This window comes from Morone saxatilis, unplaced genomic scaffold (assembly GCF_004916995.1).
Source record: "Morone saxatilis isolate NCDOM2014 unplaced genomic scaffold, NCSU_SB_2.0 Contig24, whole genome shotgun sequence".
NCBI lineage: Eukaryota > Metazoa > Chordata > Actinopteri > Moronidae > Morone > Morone saxatilis.
Genome location: NW_023339807.1, coordinates 6,940,347 through 6,955,569, shown reverse-complemented (window position 1 = coordinate 6,955,569; position 15,223 = coordinate 6,940,347). Strand labels below are relative to the sequence as shown.

Below are 15,223 nucleotides of genomic sequence, written 5' to 3'. Positions count from 1 at the left end.
CACACACACACACACAAAAACTGGCAAGCAGAATGGGAGGGTTTCCACAGAAATCTCCTGATGGCTCTACTACAGAGAGAATGTGTGGGCTCCAACAGGCAGTTGTTGTTGTTGCAAGGTGGTTCACACACTGCTCTAAAGTACAAACACACATGCCAACAAAAAAAGAAGGAAAAAAGGCAGAAAAAAACACACACATTAAAAAGAAGTACAACTCCAAACAAAGTAACCTGTGGGTAAAATCCAATTTCATCCCCTGGAAAAGTGTTATTGTGCACAGCACACTGCATTGAGTATTGATACCACAGAAAATAAAGAAGCACTGACAGATAGATTCATATTCATATATTATAGGACAACTATTGCGACAACCATAGAACATGATTAGGTCACTAAAAAGTCACTAAACCTAACTGAACTAAATTACACTGACATATGATAAGGTCTCAATATTTCTAGTAATATTATAGTAATAATATTGCTGGGCAATATGGTGGAAATCAAAATCACAGTATTATTAAGACTATTTTTCACAATATTATCATGATATGGTATAAATACACATCAGATAAAACTCTAAATGCATGAAAAACAATAACTTCAATTACAAACCTATTTTTGTTAGTTTTTCATGACAATTTGCTTTGAATTATTAAATGAATAGACAGCCTAACCTCACTATTAAGCCTTAAAAAAGATGATACAAGTCCGATTCTTTGTTCAGAAAGAACACACAGTGGATTTTTTTTATTTTTCGATTGAAAACAAAGTCGAGTGAAGTAAGCGATGAGACGTACATTTGTCTGGGGTGGCACAGATTGAAAATATTTTAACTTGTTTCGAATAATGTGTGCGTATCCCGGGGCTTCATTAGTCTGCTATAAACATACAGAGACAAGAGGAAAAAGGAGAGAGACTGGAGGCGGAAATAACAGAAATAAGTGGAGTTTCTGTTGAGTTTAGTCAGGCTGAGCTGAACACAAACACACACACTGATACACTCCCACACACGTTCAGTGCTTACGTTGCTAGCTAGCTTACGACTAACGAGACGCTAACGTTGGCTATTTAGGGCAAATGAACATAAATGGTCCAGCGGTCAAATTTGCGTTAATGATGAGAGGCAAAAATTTCCTTCAATTTCTGTCTCAGTGCACCTCAAGAAATTGTGTTATTAGAAATGTTACATGACATGTGTTATATGACATGTCCATATGGTATATATGAAGCTGAACTGCTAGCAGCCAGTTAGCTTAGCTTAGCATAAAGACTGGAAACAGCTAGCATGGCTCTGTCCAAGGATAACAAAAGTAGCCTAAAAGCACCTCTAATGTCCACCAACCTAACATTGGTGAGCTTAAAATGGTGTGGCAGGTGGGATTTTGTTAACTTTGGACGGAGCCAGACTAGCTGTTTCTTTCTCCCTGTGTCCAGCCTTTATGCTGTGCTAAGCTAAGCTAACAGGCTGCTGGTGATAGCTTCATATTTACTGCACAGATATGAGAGTGATATTGATCTTTTTCATCTAACTCTCAGCAAGAAAGCAAAGTGTATTTCCAAAAATGTCCAACTATTCCATTAGGAGACCCATTTTTACCATCGACTGTAAGGTGCCTTTAAATTCACTGTTATGTCCTACAGACATATTTTGAGTCCCTGCGGAACTGTTACAGGAATATAAAGCGATACACCTGGAAATAAAAAATACCTAAAAGTTCAATAAGAAACTCATTATTGACCATCATAAGTCCCTAAAGGAACATCCTTGTTTTTGTTTGTGTGTGCGTCTGTATGCGCTAGCCAGTGTGTGTGTGTGTGTGTGTGTGTGCTGGAACATCTGCCCAAGATTTCATAGCCAAAAATAATAAAAAAAGAAGCACTACACAGGAACTGGGGCTGCTAGATGAGAATAACAAACGTTGTTAGTCTATACAGGACACAGAGTTTTTCTAGAGAGTGCACCGAAGCTACATGACACATTTCTTTCATACGCAGGCTGACAGGCATTACCGTGAGTGAGAGCTTATGTGGCTGCGCGGTCGTGATGGATGGCTGTATAAAAAGAGCTGGAGATCCCATCTGGGTCACGTCTTATCAGGCTGACTGATTCACATTGATGAAATCATGTTGGCTTGTTAACCCACCCAGTGGAAAAACTCTAACTAATACTGAGGGAAAACAAGGCAGCATCCGAAGAGAGAGGGAGAGAGATGCATGTCAAGGAGAGTAGAAAAGGCAGAGCAAATAATGAGAGGGAGGGCAGCAGAGGGAAGATAAGTGGTAAATAGTGATGTAAAGTCACGGCAGGAGATAGATTGGGATAATAAGAGCTGACTGAGAGGGAAAGAGAGAGAGAGAAATGTGAGAGATCGAGGCAGGGAGCAAGAAAGAGAGACAGACGCAGGCCGTGGGCTGCACGCTGCAGAAAATGTCCATCATTTTAGGAATTTGGACTATTGATCACCACTGTCTGATGAGAAGATGTGTACGAAAAACAAATGTGTCTTTCTGGTTATTAGCTCTGTCTGGTGTTTTCTGGGTCAAACTTTCTTTAAGAAAGAATGATTGAAACACTCAATACCAGAATACACGGCGTGTTATGACAGATATTCTTTGCAGTGTAACCACAGCACAGGAAATTGGCCGGGATCCACTCTCTTAACATTCATCCAATAGTCCTACAGAGACAATCTGCTAGTATAGTTACACTCTAACCCACCCCATCCCCCCACCCCCCCAAAAAATCTGCCCTGTACAGTGCAAATGTAGGTGTGTGTGCAACAGTACGCACAACATGTGTGGGTATTCATCAGGTCTGTGTGTCTGTGTGTGGGAAACAGTGAGTTCTCAAGAAAATCTGAGTTACTTTTTCCTCTGTTTTGACAGATGGTTCAGTTTAAAAACATTAAAAGTCAAAGACATCTCCAACTGAAGGGTTGGCAGTTCCAATCACTGTACTCAAGTACCAGTAAAACAAATAAATTCACCTAATTCTACCAGTGTCTTTAAAGGCTGAAAACAGCTATCTCCAGAAGTTTGACTGGAAAAGCCCATTTCATGAAAGCAGCTACTAGAAATGACATCAGCAAGTGTTTCTTTGCAAATATGAAGCAAAAGAAAGAAAAAAACACACCTACATAGATGACACACATAAAGGTCAAAATAGGAAAATATTAGTTGAATGACTATGTGAATGACATCCAAGATATGTGAATGAAAATCGTGTTCTGAAAGACTTCAAATGCAGCAAAACAAGGGGGAGAAACTCCTCATCTCAGCCGTTCCCCTGCTTCATTTTCCCTTCTGGTGCAGGTGGGCTTAAGAAAACCAGATCGCGGCATCCTGTTGGTAAACAAGCAGCATTCCTAAAAACCGCCTGTTTGCAATAAACTCACCGACACAACCTGATCTGCACCAGTTGCTATGTGTGGATTTACCAGATCGACATCTGGAAGCATGCAGCACCTACACTGGAATGAACGTCAGGCTGACAACCTGCCCCGGTAATGGGCTACATAATGTCAGCGGGATATTAATGGAAACAAATTGCTGTCAGGTGAAAACTTCTAAGTTTTCTACCTTTCTAAGTTTTTTATATTTAATTAATAATAATAATTAAATAAATAACGGAAACTGTCCTCCATTGGCTTGGAAATGGTGTGGTTAGTGTTTATATGGCAGAGACTTTTTTGGTTTACTTCCTGAGAATGAGACTGCAGGTTTTCAGTTACCATCAGTTAGGCTACAGGGTAAAATAGCCTATTATACTGTGCAAGTTAGCTTCAGTTTGACATAAAATACTCGAAGAATTTTTTTTTTCTTTTTATTTATTTCATAGGTTATTTTCTTAATACTTGTTCATTTTGTTATATGACAGAGATCGGAGCTCTTATTTTGAAGGTGCAATGCCAGAAGGAGGCATTAATGCACAGTCCACCATTTTGGTTCAGACCAAAATAAATTTTGCACAGACCTTGAGAATGAAACCTACTGATGTTGGTGATCCAGACTTTTTCTCTAGCGCCACCATGAGGTGTTACCGTGTGAAAGGTTTCAACAGCTATTGAATTAACTGCCATGAAATTACAGACATCAATGTCAGGATGAATTGTAATAACTTTGGTGATCCCTACACTTTTCCATTACCGAGGCAACATTTCAATTTGTTTTATACTTTGTGCTAATTAGCAAATGTTAGCATGCTTGCGTTAGCATTTAGCTCTAAGCAACGTGCTTTACTGCAGCATCACAGAGAAGTATACGGCATGGCTGTTAACTTTTAGTCTTGTTTTTTCCTTTTCTTTAGCTCTTACAGCGTGTTTATAGAGCTACTGTGTAGGCTATTTAATTTAGCAATAAAGCTTGTGTGAAGCTTAGAGTCAGACCATCATTTAGCAGGTGATGCTATATATGGTCCTTATTATATCATGTATAACATTGTACAAGCCTCTGTAGTTGCTTTATGTGAACTACTATTAGAAACCAATAATCAATTGCTAATGGTCATACTGGGACTGAGTGTGATATTAAGGACAAACTGTGGTGTAAAATCCTGGCTGGCAGCTGTGAGCCTTGCAGGCAGATATGGGCCTGAATTTGAATGCAGTTTGTATATATGACACATTGATGGCTATACACTTTCACAAATACACTCTAACACAGGGAATAGACTTTGGAAATGTGGGATAGGCTTTCATTAAAAGTAGTAGCAGTTGTAGTAGCAGTAGTATAGTAGTTCCATTTATGAGAGGCATTTGCATTTGGACAAGAATGGGAAGTGTGACAGCTTGTCTGTAGATGCACAATGTGGATAATGAAATAAATAATAAATACATTTAAAAACAGAATAAAAGTGTTAGGGGTAGTCTAGTTGTAGAGTTTAGATATTTGTGGGAAGAATATCATTCAGTTTCAAAATTGCGCAAAAACATCAGTTTTTTCATAATGTTGAACTATTAATTCAGAGGAGCAACTGAGGGTAATACAGGAGAAAGCAAATGTTGCATCAAGCAGTTATGTTTGCGCAGCTCTCCCTGGAGAGATCAGACGCTTCCAATGGGAGTTACCTGCATCAGCCAGGCAGCAAAACAGCCATTAAGCCAACCAACCAGCCAATCGGCCTCAGCTAAAAACCGACAGGCCCGTTACACAAGAAATGAGCGATAGAGGATTACGCATACTGTCATTCTCTCCACACCGCACCAGTGGACAGCTTTACACAACACACCGTGTCAAGCCCAGACTCAAAGACTGCGGGATGGGTTACTTAAAATGGAGACAATTCAACTCCTAGAGACACACACAAAGAGAGAGTGTCTTCTGGTTAACTTGCATACATTTGTATGAACCTAAGATAAGCAAAACAAATAGTGCCCTGGGTGTGAAGTGAGGAAAACAAAAAACCTTTATCTTACAAAAACAGAGAGATGGTGACAGCAATGGATATTTTTTTAGATTACAACAAATATGGTTTGAGATGAAAAGAGAATATTATGAAAGGATGAGGAGTTCCACTGTAAATACTGTATCAACAGCAGCAATTATGTGAGACAGGGCCCACTCACTGTGATGGATCTGATATTGTGCCATGCAGCTTAATTGATTACACATTTATTGAAGAATGAATCAATACCACACTTGTTGAACGGATTCTAATGAGATACTCTGAATAGAAGCATTTGTTTTAATATAGTAGCATGGAATGCTGCTTCAGGGGCTTTTCCACACGGACTATTTGGAATTCCTTAAAAGCTTTTAAGATGAAAAATGTCAGTTTTAAAAATACTGAAATTTGGCACAGAATTCTCTGCAGCTTTGATTAAAGAGTTGGCAGTACCGGCCTTCAAAAATCCTAAAGCATACAAGTATTTATCAGATCTATTTGGGACAGCGATGCCTGTGGAGCCAGCTGTCCAGGTATTTAAACCTCAGCATACCAACTGCTTATGGGACTCCTAGCTCAAACCTAGTTGTGAAAATCAATATGCATTTACAAGTCATATCTGAACATGTACAATATTAAATAACCACATTAGATGAGGATGCACACATAGCATCTGTTGTTTCATCTCAGATTAAAATGGCCTCCATGTGGTTAAGTGCAAAGTAACACATTTACTCACAAAAATATGTTCTTTCTTTAAATTCCCATTTTCAGCTATCATTGTGGACGAGAAGTCCCGGGCATTGTTAGACTGTGCCCCGCCTGCCTCTCTGTTTGAGACTAAGCATTAGATTAAGACTCCATAAATGGGTCATCAATGGGATTTTTCTATGTGTGAGTTTTTGGGGTTTGTTTTTTAGGGGAGACAGGCTTTTGTGGCCATTCTTAATACTATTAATTGGGTGATTTTGTGGAGTTGGTCAGGTATAATCTGATGGGATTAGCGGCTATGCTCTTTAAATAGAGTTCTACGGCCAGGGATTAGATGATCACAGCCAGTCGGCCTCCAGAGCAACAGATTTCATCTCTTTGCTTTTAGTTTAAGGGAAACAAACATAGAAGGAGCTGCTAGGATGATACAACATGTCACAATGCTGTTGGTGCCTGCGTGCACAATTTAAAATGTCATGGAATGTTGATATGAGACTCTGAAGGGTGCGAATAAGATTAAAGTAGGATATCTTCTCTGCATGTCTCACTCATGTGTTTCTATCTCTGAGCTCATAATACAGGAAAAAACCTCCAGTCTTGGGATGTGTTTAGCTAGATGGTGCATTTGGGGCTAAGGGGTGGAGGAGGGCATTGTACCAGAGGCCCCTACCTTTCTACTCTCAACTATCCTCCTCACATCTGGATACAATGTGGGAACAGGGCACTGAGGCCAGGGGGATAGCTGAAGGGAGGGTGTGAGTGTGCTGGGGGATTCTTTACAGAACATCAAGAGCCAATGGAAAAAGGTGGTGGTGGTGCTGCTGCTGGTGGTGGTAGATGTGGGGCGGTGGGGTTGTGTGTGTTGTGGTGGTGGGATGGTGGTGGGGAGGGGTACTAAAAAGCTCCCTGTCTTTGGTCTCTTCTTCCCTGTGTAGTTGACTGCAAGGCCCCGAGCAACAGACAGACAGAGAGGCAGCTGGGAACTGGAGGTAGCAAACAGCGGCCCAGGAAACACAATGTGGGAGCTCAATTCCAGACGAGGTAAAAAACCCGGTGTCTCTTCTCTAAACAGGGTAAATACAATGGATATAATAAATCGATGCAGCAGAACCTGTCAAACCCTGGTTCCTACATTACCCACATTCAGGGTTTCTGCAAAGTTGATCAAATCCAGTTTAACCTTTTTAAGGCCTATATAGCAACTATTAATGAAATCAATTGTTACCTAGACCTGGATAAGCAGCATAAAATGGATGGATGGAAGGATTAAAAAATGACTAATTAATTAAAGTTTTTGTTCAAATTGACACATCATGAGACAATAAGCTTCCTACCTATTGTAGCTTGCAGTAGTGACAGTGAATAGATTTGATGGTACTGAGTGAAAAACAGCCTCCTGCAGCACAATCCATTGACCAAACAAGTGTATAACTGTCTGCAATCGGATACAAAAACATTTTATGACTATCATTACTTCCCATGGCTGGCAAAAGAAAATATATAAATTCAATACTTTTTCAATCTTCTAAGGCCTTTTTTTTTTTTAGAAAACTACAACAAGGGTCTTGCTTGAGAGAGCATAATGTCAGGTATATCACTTAGTCATAACACCGCTTAAGTGATTGAGAGGTGCTATTTTTGTCTATAGCAGGCTTTCTGAGTATAAAGAGACGAAGAAGGCTTTTACTTATTTTTCCTCAGTCCTTCCTTGCTAGAAACCTTAGAATAGATGCTGGATGCACGTGGCTTGCAACCTGCGCTATCCAGCTTACATTCATCTTGCGTGCATGCTTGGAGTAGAACTGTATCTCTGATCCACATGTGGATTTGGGGTGAGCTCATTAGCCCCTGAACGACCCCCCCCACCACCTCTGTCCTCAGTAACCCTAAAGCCAGCTTGACCCTGCTAGAGCTCCTCCACTACTCCCTATACCATGTCTCCTAATGCCTGTTCTATACATTCACTACAAAAGTAGCACATAAAAGACAAATATTGCCCAAATTTAGATTTTCTTTCATTTGGCTGATAATTAAGCTTTTACATCACACAAATACGGTCACTTGTTAGTATTATTCATACTTCTGACTCTTTTTGAGTCAGCCAACTGCTTCTGGCAGCAAAGGAGAAGTCAAACTGCCCTCTATATTTCCATACGAGTGGGTCTGCCCCTACCAGAGCAGGATTTTTTTTTCCACAGAAAGAGGACAAAACAATAGTGACATGCAGGCACGTCAATAACGGCGTTGTACCAAAGTCCTGCTCATTTAAAAAGCGATGTGGTCACTTCTTTTTGTTGTTCTTTGGGAGTATGAATCTGTTTTAATAGCTGTTGTATTTGTACGTTGTAATCCCATAATTGAGAAAAAGAATCATGTCATTCTTTTCCATAATTATCAGAAAAGCAAACATTACTGAGAGGATAAAGTCCAAACTTCTATCCATCCGAACCCCCCTCTCCCAAACACACATGTGCATGCACATACACACTCACTAAAACGCATCGCGGCAAGGTTAGGCTGACATCAGCGGCTAACGATCAGTTCCTCTGTGGGCTGAATGATTAGCTGCAGTAGCCTGGAGACATTTCCAGCTTGTTTCCCTGAGTTGGTCAGACATGCAACATCACTGGCCTTCAATCTGCACTAACTACATCCACGCACTTCCATTCCATTCAAAAAAGAGAAGAAAAAAAAACATTTACAGACTAATAGATGATGCTAGCAATGTGAATGTGGGGCAGTTGAGATGGAGTAGTGGGAAAGCGGAGAACAGGCATGCAAGTTTGTTCCATTTAAAGCTGTTTGCATACTCAAATGGAGCAACAACAGTGGTTCCTGGGGGGGGGGGTTAGACAACATTTTGTGTGTGAGCATTGAAAAGGGTGGAGTAGGTAGCAGTTACATATTTACATCAAAGCGAAATTAAAATTAAAATGAAATGCTGTAAATATTTGCCAATACCATTAAAGTGCTTATCCAGAACTGCCTGTTTTTTCTTCTACTTTCCAACTGAAGTCCTCAATTGCTGACTTTTATTCTTCTCCCTACTTCCCAGAAATCACTTAGCAAACAAATGTTGTATTATTCTGTTTGTGAAGTTTGAGCTCGTATGGGTGACACTCTATGCTAACATCTCTTTATTCCAAAATAGCTGCAAACAAATCATGACATCCTGTGAATCAGAGGTTTTTTTTAAATAAAGAACCCAAATTTGTAACATCCAAGACCTATTTAATCTAATTTGATTTAATTTGTAGACTTTTTCATTCCCATTTAGAGTGTGTTTATCAACTGGAACAGAATGGTGAATGCTAAAAAAGGAGCCTCTCTGCTTAGGAAACAGTTCACCCAACCCCCACCCACCCTTAATGCCCTCTGGGCTGCTGTGAGTTTGGATTAAGTTTGGGTGCCATGTTCCCTCCCTACCGAGCCCAGTCGTCACCCCTCCAAAACATCCATACGGAGTTTGTGTGGCCCATCAAATATTAAGGAGGCCATTAAGAAGGCCACAGTCTTGCAGAGAGATTAACATACTAGACAAGGTAGAGAGAATGCAGAAGCAAGGAAAGCTTTTTTGGTCGGTATAGTTCATTGCTTTCATGCTTTGTATGATCTTAGGAAAAAGAATTGCACATTGAGACATCCATTGTGTAAGTAAAGGGGCAATCAATGTTAAATAATGTTAAAAGTTAAAAAAGTAACTGAATTGACAGAATCCTTTTTAAATTCCTATTTTAATGCTATCTAATTAAGGTATGAGGGCATGTGTGTGTGGTGTGCACGACGTGTGTGTAAAGTAGCAGATCAATAATGGCAGTCTACTACAGTGACATCTGGGCTGGACAAAGAGTGCTGTTCCTTCCCCCGGCAGCTCTCCCCTTCTCTCTCGCTCTCTCTCTCTCTCTCAATCCCTGATCACAGCCACGTGGTTCTCTGGGCTATTTCTCCCAGCTAAGCTTATTTCTCTTCTTTAATCCCGCAGCAATCACAGCAACAATGCCAAGCATCGGTTCATGGACGCTGGCAGAAATCTATTAACTATGATCACTATGTCAGCTAAACCTGATAAGTGCTGCTAATGAATCCAGCACATTCAGCTCAGCGCTGTGTGCTCGTGAGTGTTATTTCATCGGATCATCAATAATGTGTAAGATGGAAAATCAACATGAGTGACGGTGATGGATAACGCAGCTTGTAATGTAGTAAATGGGCTTCCATTTGAACTCTGAGATTCTGCTTTCTATAAAACATCCCAAAACATCCGATTCAGTTCAACTGGTGAAATCTATGCACTGACGAGGAGCTCTAAAGCTGCTTGCATCACTGCAGGCCCTGGCTGCTGTGAGCGTCCTCACTTAATACAAACAGAGCTGCACTGATAAATGGGGTCGATATCAAGCCCTGATTATCAGATTACCAGCCACTCAGTGTGGTCCACCTCTGATTTAAGTGATGGTTTCAGCCTTTGCACAGCTGATGAAATTATTATTTATTTGTACAGCTTCTAGTAGTAGTAGTAGTGTGACCAGGCACATTGTCATTGGGGTTATTTACCAAATGGAAAATTATTTAAACCGCAAATATTGCAGACACACACCTACGTGTGTGAGATTAAGACAACTGAGAAAAACGTAAGCACAAACACTTTCATTACACACTTGCACTGCTTTTCTATTACTTCATAATTTAGAATAGCTGCACACCAACATATTGGTATCAGGAACAAACGAAAGGTTTTACTAGTTGTAACTTTTTATGTATTCTTACTGCAGTTTAGTTATAGAAAGAAAATTCCAACCAGAAGATGCTTTTTGCTAAACTATACCTGCACCAATTGCAACTAACCCTGAATCAAAATACATTGTCTCAGCTTGAACTCTGCAAATGTAACCATTCATCTCCTTTCATCAGTAAAATATTGAGGAAGTGTGCCGATCACTGCGATTGATCTCAACACTGAATGACTTGAAATGGTTCCTAGAAACACTGTCAATTGTCACTGACAAGCAGGTGTACCCTTTGTTCTTATTTCAACATTCAGTGTGGACAACACACTGTGGCTCCATTTTCACTGGTTCTAATAATGTAGATCCCAGTTTGACCATTTTTAATCAATTTGTTGTTAATAATATTTATACTGAAGCCTTTTGTAATATAAAATCCAAAAAATCTGCAACTAATTAGTGTGGGTTGTTTCCACACCCACATTCAGCTGTTGTTACTTTGGATAATGACAGGACCTGCATAAATAACACTTTTTATTAGTAACCCCGATAAAGGCAAAGCGCGCTGAGTCAGTATGAAACCATATTAAATAATTACAATAAACAAAACCACTTCATTAACTTTGATTTAATTTCTGAATATCTCCTAAGCCATGCCAATAAATCAACAGATTTGTATTGAGAAAGATTTCTCAATAAACGCATTTTGTCTATTTTGTACAGTTGTTATCACAAGATTTGGTAAAAATATCCATGAGGTATGGATTTTACCGGGTTATTCTGGGGTCCCATGATGGCATACTGTCTCACAGGGGTTTTCCACCACAGCAACAAACTTCTGGTGAAAAACGGAATCTTTGTCATGATAACAATTTCAGCACAAAATATCAGTATGCGCAACGGTTGAACCCCTACACAGCACACCACTCATTCCTCTCCCCCCTCCCCACCACCAGGCTAAAATGGCCCTGTGCCTAAATCCCACCAGAAGCACCTCCCCTACCCCCCACCAACTCCAACCCCTCTCCTATCTTAATCCTCCGATTACTACATCATTTTCTTTGGGTCTAATTTAAACACTTTGCTACCTGGGCAGTGCTGCTTGGCTTGGCACAGACTCTATTGATCCATATGGGTGGGGAGGATGCAGGTGTGACCCAAATAAAGGGATTAATTACCCACCTGTTACCAAAGTTTCAAGAAAGTGGGGAATCAAGAATGTTTTTGGACATATATTGGAGATGTGTGGTAAGACAGTCACAGGAAATGTAAATTCCTTCTGAGTAAGCAACGTGTTTCCCATGGAGGGCTCATTTATAATTTAATCCAGGAGCTTGGTGTTTCTAGGCTAACACAGAGAGATTGCCCTTTCAGAGTGGAAACCCCCACCATGCAGCAGGGAATAAATGCCGTCACCACAGAACAGACACTACACCTCATATTAAAATGATGTGTGTCGGACCACCAGCAAAGCAGAGGAGCACTTCTTTTTTTTTACTCTTTTGTTTCATACTCAAAAAAGGAACAGCTGCTGAAATAGGTTTGCACTTGTTGTTTGCTCTCCATAATCTAACTTCAATATGCCACAGAAAGTTATTTAAGTGAGCAGAGGCAGATACAGATTGCTTTCATGCAGAAAAGACTGATACAATCTATAGCATAACAAGGAAGAGTTGAGACAAAGAGCAGGATACGTAAGACTTCAGCCTAACTGACTCAGTATGAAAAAAACCTCTGTCTTGTGACTTGATGCCTTTAGTTTATCTCATATTCATTCTAGATCAAAGCGACGCGACATTAACATGAATAGTTTGGACAGAGATGAAGGAGTAGAGCAGGGTAGCAATTACACTGTAAAAGGAACTGAATGGATTCAGTCTATGACATAAGCATGTACCACCCAACTGGAACTTGTTGGTATTACATTAGAAAATCACTCCAAATATCTCTACTACCATACGTCTAGACACTGAAGCCAACAGTACAGGGATACGATAACAGGGAGATGCAACTGAGAACAAGAGTAAATGCAAACCTGGTAATAAAAATTAAAGATGCATTTAAGATGATTTTGCTAACCAAGATCATAAACCCAGTATACTATTCTTAAACCCACATTCAGTGATTTTTGTGGCAACAAGGGACAGGTGAAACAAGCTGTAAACACAACACTGACATAGTCATCACCCTTTAAGTTGATTTGTTAGCAAATGGTGGCTCATTTACATATCCACTAGATAAGGAGCAACATTAGCATTCATTTGGGGTTGTGTTTCTGGCCACCTGATGAATTCAAGTCCAATATTCACACTCCTTTCAGCTCTGGTGTGGTCTCCATCAACCCCTGAGGGAAATATCTGGTTCTTAGCTGATTAATGCTCCACTGTGTTTGTTACTAACTTGAGTTAATATCTTGCAACAAACTGGCTAGTTGCTAGCTTTGAATCAGAACAAGACAAAGTCAATGTATAAATCTCTGTAGAGCTGAGGGGAACTGCAATGGCGGGTGATAATTCACTGTGGGATTATCACTTCGAGCAACACCTTTCACATTACACATAGTCATTCGATCCATTATTAATACAAATTTTTTGATTATAGCAGCTTTAATGTTAAGTGCTGAGACTAATTCAACAGAACTAGTAACGTTAATCAGTAAAATTCCCAATATCCAACACTGCAGTATTTCCTAAAAGAAAAATCACCTAGGACAGAGTCTTTATAGTGTCGCACCCCCCTCTCAGTTGGTGAAGGTAAATGACTATGTCCATGGTGAAAAGGCACAAGGCAGTAATGAGTAATGAAAACAGCCGAGTTAGTGCTGCCATTCAGTAAAGGGCCTGCTGCTGTGGAATGTGAGGCGCCATTCATTCACATGGGTTAAAAATGCATTTCTGCCACCACAAAGCCCTGCCTTGTCCTCATTGTTTTTCGCCACACCAATAAAACACTTCCACATTCTGAGGGGAGAAGACAAAAATGAAATTGCTAATTTTACTCCCACAGATACAGGGAAATAATTGGATGGGGTGGGGGGACTTCAAAACAAAAGTCTTTGGAAGAGATAAAGAGTCATGGTAGAGTTGAAAGTTTCATCATGATAAGCACGGGGATGGAAAAGTAAGCACACAAGCTTACGCTTACAAAAAGACAAACAGCTCTATTGACAAAAGCCGAATGTATGCAGCATTTACTCAGTGTATGAAAAGAAGCACAATGGTGGAAGGCAATCAAATACATAAAAGCTTCACTCGAGTCATGTGTGAGCTCTCGAGGGATCAGTATGTGAATATGAAGCATCTGCGACAGGCTCTCCAGAAAAAAAAAAATCATTTTCCTGCACAGGCTCTGTCATTTTGCAACTGCGGTAGAGGCTTGATTCAACATGAATCACAATTGTAATAGTCAACTGATAGCCACAATATGTCACATTTAAACATAGCTCATGTTCCTCTTTCGCCTCTCTCCACACAATGCTCAACAAGTGATCTCAGGCATGACGCTGTTTAGACACTTGTATGACATAACGTCCTAAGAAAAAACACTCCCACATGGAAATCTCCAGGTAGATTTAAGCTTTGTGGTTTTGGAACAGACATTTAAAAAAAAAAAAAAAGCCCCCCCCCCCCCCCCCCCCCCCGACAGCTTCACTGACTGCATGTGTTTATCTCTATTCCTGGTCCTAGGTCCTATTCATGAGCTGGAGAACAGGTGGAGCTCTTAAGAACTATTTATTATCTAACAATTTGGGGAAGTTAGCTCATTTATTGTTGTGCTGTGTAGCAGGGTGTATTCACTCGTAGGCTATAACCACAGAGTGAGAGCTGCAGGCTGTAGAAGAAATGTTTAACATATTGTCTGAAATCTGACATGGGGGAGACAATGTAATCCTGTCTGCAAAACAACACTCTGTCTCTCTTCCTCCCTCCCTCTCTTCTCTCTCTCCGTCTCTTCTCTCTCTCTCCCCCTCCCTCTATCTCTTTCTGTGTGTGCGTGACCTTACACAGGAGAAAATACTGTATCTTTAAGCAGCTAGAGAGAAAGAGCAGTACACCGCAGAAAGTCAATAATCAAATGCGAGGGGGGAACATGCTGTCAAGTACAGAAAACTCAGCGTTGACGAGCCCGTGCACACTGTGAGCTTGTGAAAGATTATTACTGCGATACTCATCACAACGCTTGTATCACCAAGTACTAACACAGAAATTCAGAAAAGTTCAAAACACTGTAGAGTAAAACTCACTCAAGTGCTACACACAAGTGACAACAGGAATATTACAGTGATAAGCGTGCGTGCGTGTGTGTGTGTCACAAAGTCAGCCCTACACAGGCAACTGGAAGTCAAAAAATTCCAACAACAACACCAGATAAGACAACGCCTACGTTTTTTTTTGTTTGTTTTTTT

The 15,223-nt window shown here is 40.3% G+C and overlaps 1 protein-coding gene across 1 annotated transcript in view; it reads right to left on the bottom strand.

The window, feature by feature from the left end:
- LOC118335575 (zinc finger protein 516-like) overlaps positions 1-15,223 on the bottom strand; it is a 36,273-nt gene that overhangs the window by 20,340 nt on the left and 710 nt on the right. The gene's annotated exons all lie outside the window — the stretch shown is intronic.